At 44.5% G+C, this 7,053-nt stretch overlaps 1 pseudogene; it reads left to right on the top strand.

The window, feature by feature from the left end:
- The first annotated feature begins 4,344 nt into the window (after positions 1 to 4,344).
- Positions 4,345 to 6,783, top strand: LOC123149454 (L-type lectin-domain containing receptor kinase IX.1-like; annotated as a pseudogene).
- Positions 6,784 to 7,053: the final 270 nt, after the last annotated feature.

Raw genomic sequence — 7,053 nt, 5'->3', positions numbered from 1 at the left:
TTGAATAATTATTTAGTAACACTAATACTTATTGAATAAGTAGTTTGACCATAGTTTGACCTGATTTAACCAAAATTCAGAAAAACTAAAATTTGAGTTACTAAATAATTATTGTTACTAAATAATTATTCAAGAATATTAGTGTTAATAAATAATTATTTCATTTTTTTTGAATTTTGGTCAAATCTGGTCAAACAATGGTCAATCTACTTATTCAAGAAATATTAGTGTTACTAAATAATTATTGTTTTTTAGAATAATAGTTTCAAACTCAAACAGTGAAACGTGTGACTTCATGCTCAAGCTAAACTCGTGAGGGTTAATAGGATTGACATCTTACTATTGTCAGGAAAACAACAAGTGCAGACTTGGAAACGAGGGGGAATAGAACCCGGAAGTTAAGCGTGCTCAGGCTGGAGTAGTGAGAGGATGGGTGACCGGCCGGAAAATTAGATGATTTGGAATGATGAGGGGTGATTAGAGATGGTTCTATTCCTTGGCCGGTCATTCAAAACTCCTAAGGGTACTAAAGGTTACTATTGTCAGGAAAACAACAAGTGCAGACTTGGAAACGAGAGGGAATAGAAACCGGAAGTTAAGCGTGCTCAGGCTAGAGTAGTGAGAGGATGGGTGACCGGCCAGGAAGTTAGATGATTTGGAATGATGAGGGGTGATTAGAGATGGTTCTATTCCTCGGCCGGTCATTCAAAACTCCTAAGGGTACTAAAGGTGGAGCTCCGGATAGCGGCCACATGGAGGGCCTTTAGTCCCGATTCGTAACAGAATCAGGACTAAAGGGGGGGGGGGGGGGGGCTTGGTTCCAGAACCGAGACTAAAGGCCCTCTAAAACCGGGACTAATGGGCTTTTTTCTACTAGTGTATGAAGGCACGAGTAACATCTTTGAGGCAAGAATGGGGCACAAGCTGCTGGCAACAATATTCTATCCTCTTCTGTAGAGATCTCAAGGACAGAGGACGTGATTATTTGACTTGGTTGAGAATCACCCAGGTCATAGCTACATCAGTCATCTTAGGGTTGCCCTGGTGGCACTCTGATCGCACCACAACAAAAGGTCTACAAAGATCAGGTATATGCACTCAAATAATTATTTGACGCTCCTTTTGTAAAGAAATATATGAGTGTTTCGATCACTAAAGTAGTGATCTAAACGCTCTTATATTTCTTTACAGAGGGAGTACATGTCAGTGCTAATGAAATGGGTCAATGTAATACTCCTAATTAATGATATGTGCCATCATCAGGCACTGACATCTCATCTATGCAGGCAGGTTTACATCTTCACGTTCCCTCGACATAGTTTAGCTGCCGCTACCCTATTAGTTTATGTAAAATACATTATTTCTTTCAGAACTTGATTATTTGTACTTCTAGACCATCTACCGTTTTGGGACACTTCAAGACAACATGTTAGTGAACTTTGGCAGAGACTGAAGGAAGTGAGCTTTTGTTGATCTATTTAAAATGGATGAAAGGGGTTAGTGACTACCCGAAATTGTGATGAGGTAGGAGTCACTTTCATGCTATATGTAAGTTTGCACTCTGTCTTCCTGCTCATTCCGGCAAGTGTCATTGGAAACTTACTTTAGGAAAATATAAAAACAATTATGTGTTTGTTGCGTAGTGTTGCATCTCATAGTAAAATTTAGAATATTCTTTTACGCATGATTATGATGTAAGGATGAGTGATGCAACTTGGGATGATGCCGAATTAGGTGGATGACACATCAATGGTGGGGTAGGCATGGGCATAACTGATAGGTGGAATAGGAGAAAGTGTGCATATGATGGGAAGTGATGGGGAAGGCAGAAGATAGAAAAGACACAACAAGCTCAGAGCGAGATGAGTCAACAAGCGGGAATGGAAGAGGATATGGAGGAGGTGCCATGGTAGAAATTTAGCGGATTAGGAAATGACGTGGACCTGATGGAGAAAAGATTTGGAGTGAGCAAATAACAGAACAATGATGTAGCCAAATGAGACGAGGGCTGGGAAAATCTGTCAAATGGTGGCTGAGGTGCTAGCTAGGATGCATGGCAGAATTGTATCGGAATAGTAAAAGTTATCCACATGACAATGTGATGATTACATGGTGGCTTCAGAGAATCCGATGACCGGATGAACATTGAGAAAGATTACACCTTGTATACTCTTAGTATATGAGGATGGAGTATAACATATGTGAAATTTTGTGATTAATCATTACATTGGTTTATTATTCTGTAGCAACATATTTATATGAACCTTCTAACTAATGTCCATGCTAGAGTAGTGAAGGGAAGATTACTAATAGAATAATAAATTATTTCTTGTTAAAAATATTAAAATAATAATGTCAAATAGCATATAAAAGTATCTTTTGAATCTATAAAACTTGTATAATTTGCGACACATTTAAAATGTCTCAACAAGAGATCTAATGTTCTGGGTGAAGCCAAATATTCAGATGTTAGCAACACTTTTTGATAGCTTACCTGGAGTAGACTATAACATGTCATCGTGCAACTTGCTAACTAATGTATCTAATCCATTGTTATCATGATTTATGGGTTTTAATAGCTACTGCTTGTAGATATATCTTACATAGGTATTCATCAGCCATTATATCTCGTACATCATAGAAAAACATGCATGTCGTGTATATATGCTAGACCCTCTCCATACAACACACTCGCCAGAGATTAAAATTCTGAGGAATTTAGTGAAATTACAAATATTTGCTAGGGAATTCAACAACTCACTTGAAATAGCGCAACCCGGCTGGAATTCCGATATATCTAGATGGCAATGCATATTTTCGGCTGGTATTCCAGGGAGCACGGATGGGTAAATTTATATATTTCATTATCATAACATTCAAGATACAAGCAAATATTTTATTATCACTATATTGAAGATAATATTAAATTATTCAATTGCACTGATGTGTTTAGCTATTTTTTATGCTCTCGTGTAACGGTAAAGAATTGGTTCAAAAGGTTTGCACAGTGAGTATTCTTCGTTGCACATATTTAGATCTTCCATGTGAAATATTCATAATAGCTACAAAAATAGCTTGTGCAAGATAGTTATGACTTGAAGAAAACATTTTTATAATACTTCTTAAATATTGTGTCATTGAAGCTAAAGAGAACATTGATCATATTGTGCGGGAATATCATAAGCTCATCAAGTAGATCTTAATTCATAACAAAATATTAATTGGATCATTGTTGTCTATATATATATCGTCAAGTTACATATTTTATCAACATTGCAAGTGGAGTGGATTTTAATTATTACTGCCTATCTTTTCTATGCATGTGAATTTCAACATGCATATATATAACTTCAGAAAAATATTTCAAAAGCCCGTGACAACGCACGGGCATTCTATTAGTGTGTGTGGGTAAGGGGGCTGATTCTATTAATATACTAATACTTCAGCCTTTATCATTTTTTGAAGAAAAACTGTCACGTCCTGGGGCCAGTTCTTTTTGACGCGTACCGCATGAAAGCATGTCGTCGCGGTGCGTCCCCGACAGCCCACGATCCCAACTGAGCAGCTTCGGTCAAGTCGTCCCATTCTCTTTATATAGGTCCAAATTACTTTGACCGTTCCTGGCCGCACGACTCGCAATAATTCCACACTTAGCCTCGCCTGGTTCGGCGTTTCCGGACCCAGTCGGACGTAACTTACGGGTCCAGAGTAAGACACGTCGTCTTCTAAAAGATGCGCTTGATTGATCGTTCTACTCTGCACATTCTGGGTGGTTTCTTGCGTTAGAGCAACTCTAGAAGGTCTTTCAAAAGTTATTTTTGTGGGAGAACTTTGGGTTACCTCTTTTGAGTGATTAAGTGTCATCTAGTAGATCCCTCAAACTTGTGTACTTACTTCAAAATTTGACACTGTATTCTGTTAAAAATTTCCCAAAAATTGTATTCCTACGCACAGCTTCTTCGTAAAACTTACATAGTAAGCGAGAGAGATAATAAGAGGAAAAATAAGGGAATAGCCGCCGGCTATTTGAACCGCGTTTAAAAAAAAGGAGTATATACCTCTAGCCTTTGCCACTGGGCATGCATGCAGTCATTTTATTAATTATTCATAAAGATCTTACAAAGTAATACTCCTACATCAGTAAGCCCAAAGACATCATATTGGCAACATCTGTCACTACTTCTATCCCCTTGATGAAGGTGTGCCAATGTCCAAGCCGAATACCAAGATTTGAACTATGTGCGTAAGATTTATGTAAAAGCAGTACATAAGAATGGCGTCGCTCAAAATTTCCTCACTTGTCTGAAAACTCACGCGGCTCCCATTCTTCCAAGCGGGGCCTTACGGGGACTCGTGGAGTCGACCGGTGGCGGGTCTGCTGGTGTGAAATGTCGAACAGCTTACAGATCTCTCCCCGGCCCTATTTTATGGTGCTCACGCACGCTTCCTCCTTACCAAATACCAAACACCAAACACAGCGCTCGATGGCGTCTCGCCGTCGTCCTACCTCGCTAGTCTTCCTGGTGTTGCTATACCTCTACCATGGGCCGCGCTGGGCCTTCTCGCTCTCCTTCAACCTCAACTTCTCCGACCCCAGCGCCGCTTCATCGATCGCCTTCACCGGCGATGCATTCCCAACTCCATCAACGCTCGAGCTCACAAAAAATACACGTATGTCAAATATTCAGTACAGCGTCGGCCGGGCATCGTACGCGCAAAAGGTGCCGCTGTGGAGCAACGCCACCGGCGAGATGGCTAGCTTCACCACCACCTTCTCCTTCCGTATAACTCCGGACAACCTCAGCCTGCCGTATACAGGCGATGGGATGGCCTTCTTCCTCGGGCATTTCCCTTCGGTGATCCCGCGGGAAAGCGACGGCGGCAGCCTCGGCCTCCTCCCGGCCAGCACTAACGGGACAGGCGACACCCGGATCGTGGCCGTGGAGTTCGACACTTACCCCAACACTCTTGGTGGCTCATCGTACTAGCTACACTGACATCAACGGGAACCATATAGGCATCGACATCAACTCCCTCAACTCCACGGCGTCCACGGACACGACGACCTGGCCGGGAAAGAACCTCACGTCGCCCAATGTTATGAAAACCGCCACTGTCAGGTACCACAATGACTCCAAGATGTTGGCCGTCGACCTCGTCATCGGCGATGCCCTGTACCAACTACCAAGTGAATGCAACCGTTGATCTGAGTAGATATTTACCGGAGGAGGTCGCCATTGGCTTCTCTGCGGCGACTGGCATGTACGCCGAGCTGCACCAGATACTCTCATGGTCATTCAATTCCACTCTGCAGCTTGAATCAAAGAAGGAAGCACCTCCTCTTCCAATTCCAGCCAGCAGCAGCAACAAGCACAAAAAGTTGGTACCAATCCTACTTTCCAGCCTAATTCCTCTGCTTCTTTTGTTGGTCTGTGCGGCGGTGGTACTGGGATGGCGGCGACAAAAGAAAAGAAGAACAAATGAGTATAGTAGTAGCGACTCCGAAGAACCGAGTGCCGACAGAGCTGGCCTTGAGAGAGGTGTGGCTGCCGGCGGCCCCAGGCGGTACATGTACCACGAGCTCGTCGCCGCAACGAGCAACTTCGCGGAGGAGGAGAAACTCGGGCGAGGCGGCTTCGGGAGCGTTTACCGAGGTCATCTCACACTCACGCACGCAGCCGCGGTCGGTGGTGACCAGGACCGTCGTGCTGTGGCGGTGAAGGTGCTGTCGGCAGAGTCGTCGTCCCAGGGGAGGAAGGAGTTCGAGGCAGAGGTGAGGATCATAAGCAGACTGAAGCATCGCAACCTTGTACAACTGCTGGGTTGGTGCGACAGCCGCAAGGGGCTCCTGCTTGTCTACGAGCTTGTTGCGGAGGGCAGCCTAGACAGGCACCTCTACAACAACGATGACAGCTATCTGACATGGCCACAGAGGTACAACATCATCCTTGGCTTGGGATCTGCGTTACGCTACCTCCACGGAGAGTGGGAGCAGTGCATCCTCCATGGTGACATCAAGCCGAGCAACATCATGCTCGACTCGTCGCTCAGCACCAAGCTCGGGGACTTCGGGTTGGCCCGCCTCATCGACCATGGCGCTCGGTCAGTGCATACCACTAAGGCTGTGCTCGGCACTGTCGGGTACATCGACCCGGAGTTTGTCAACACGCGCCGACCGTGCACCGAGTCCGACGTGTACAGCTTCGGTGTCGTCCTCCTGGAGATCGTCTCCGGCCGCCGGCCGGTGATCGAGACTGTTGAGACTTCCTTCACGCTGCTCAGCTGGGTGTGGAACCTGTACGGAAGGGACGTGATCCTTGATGCGGCGGATGAGCGGCTGAGGGGCGACGAGGCGGACGAGCGGTGGATGGAGCGAGTACTTGTCGTTGGGCTCTGGTGCGCGCACCCGGACCGGAGCGAGCGGCCATCCATGGCGCAGGCCATGCACGTCCTGCAGTCCGACGAGGCGAGGCTGCCGACGCTCCCACGGCACATGTACAGGGCTGCACAGGATCTTGCGTCGTACGGGTCTTTCTCCGTTGACAGCTCAGGCTCCGGTTGTGTTCGCTCTTCTTCGGTCAGCACCGGCAACACCACTGTTTCTTCCGAGTCGTCCTCGACCGCGCTGCTACGACATTCCAAGGATCAAGTTAATTGATTTGTCCAAATTTGTAATTCTTGATTAATTTCCTTGTTACGTCCAGTATGCAATGTTTTGCGGGAATGATGTTCGGTCAATTTGAATGATGTTTTAGCTGCATTAAGTTTTTGTACTCCTTCCGTCCAAAAATTCTTGTCTTAAATTTGTCTAAATACGGATGTATTAAGTCACGTTTTAGATTAATTTAAAACAAGAATTTTAAGACGAGGGATATGCAAACGACAGTCTCTTTGTAGAGATACGTCAAAATACGTGTATGTGAGCATGCACGATTATACTGTGTTAAAAAAGACGCATGGCTATAGTTTTCTTTTAGTTAAGATTTAATTAATAGTACTGGTATTAATTAACAGAAAAGCTAACTTCCGAACCACCGACTTTCGCTAAAGATC

Source organism: Triticum aestivum, chromosome 7A (genome assembly GCF_018294505.1).
Source record: "Triticum aestivum cultivar Chinese Spring chromosome 7A, IWGSC CS RefSeq v2.1, whole genome shotgun sequence".
Classification (NCBI taxonomy): domain Eukaryota; kingdom Viridiplantae; phylum Streptophyta; class Magnoliopsida; order Poales; family Poaceae; genus Triticum; species Triticum aestivum.
Note: the sequence above shows the minus strand (reverse complement) of the source record. Positions and strands in the feature narration are given on the sequence as shown.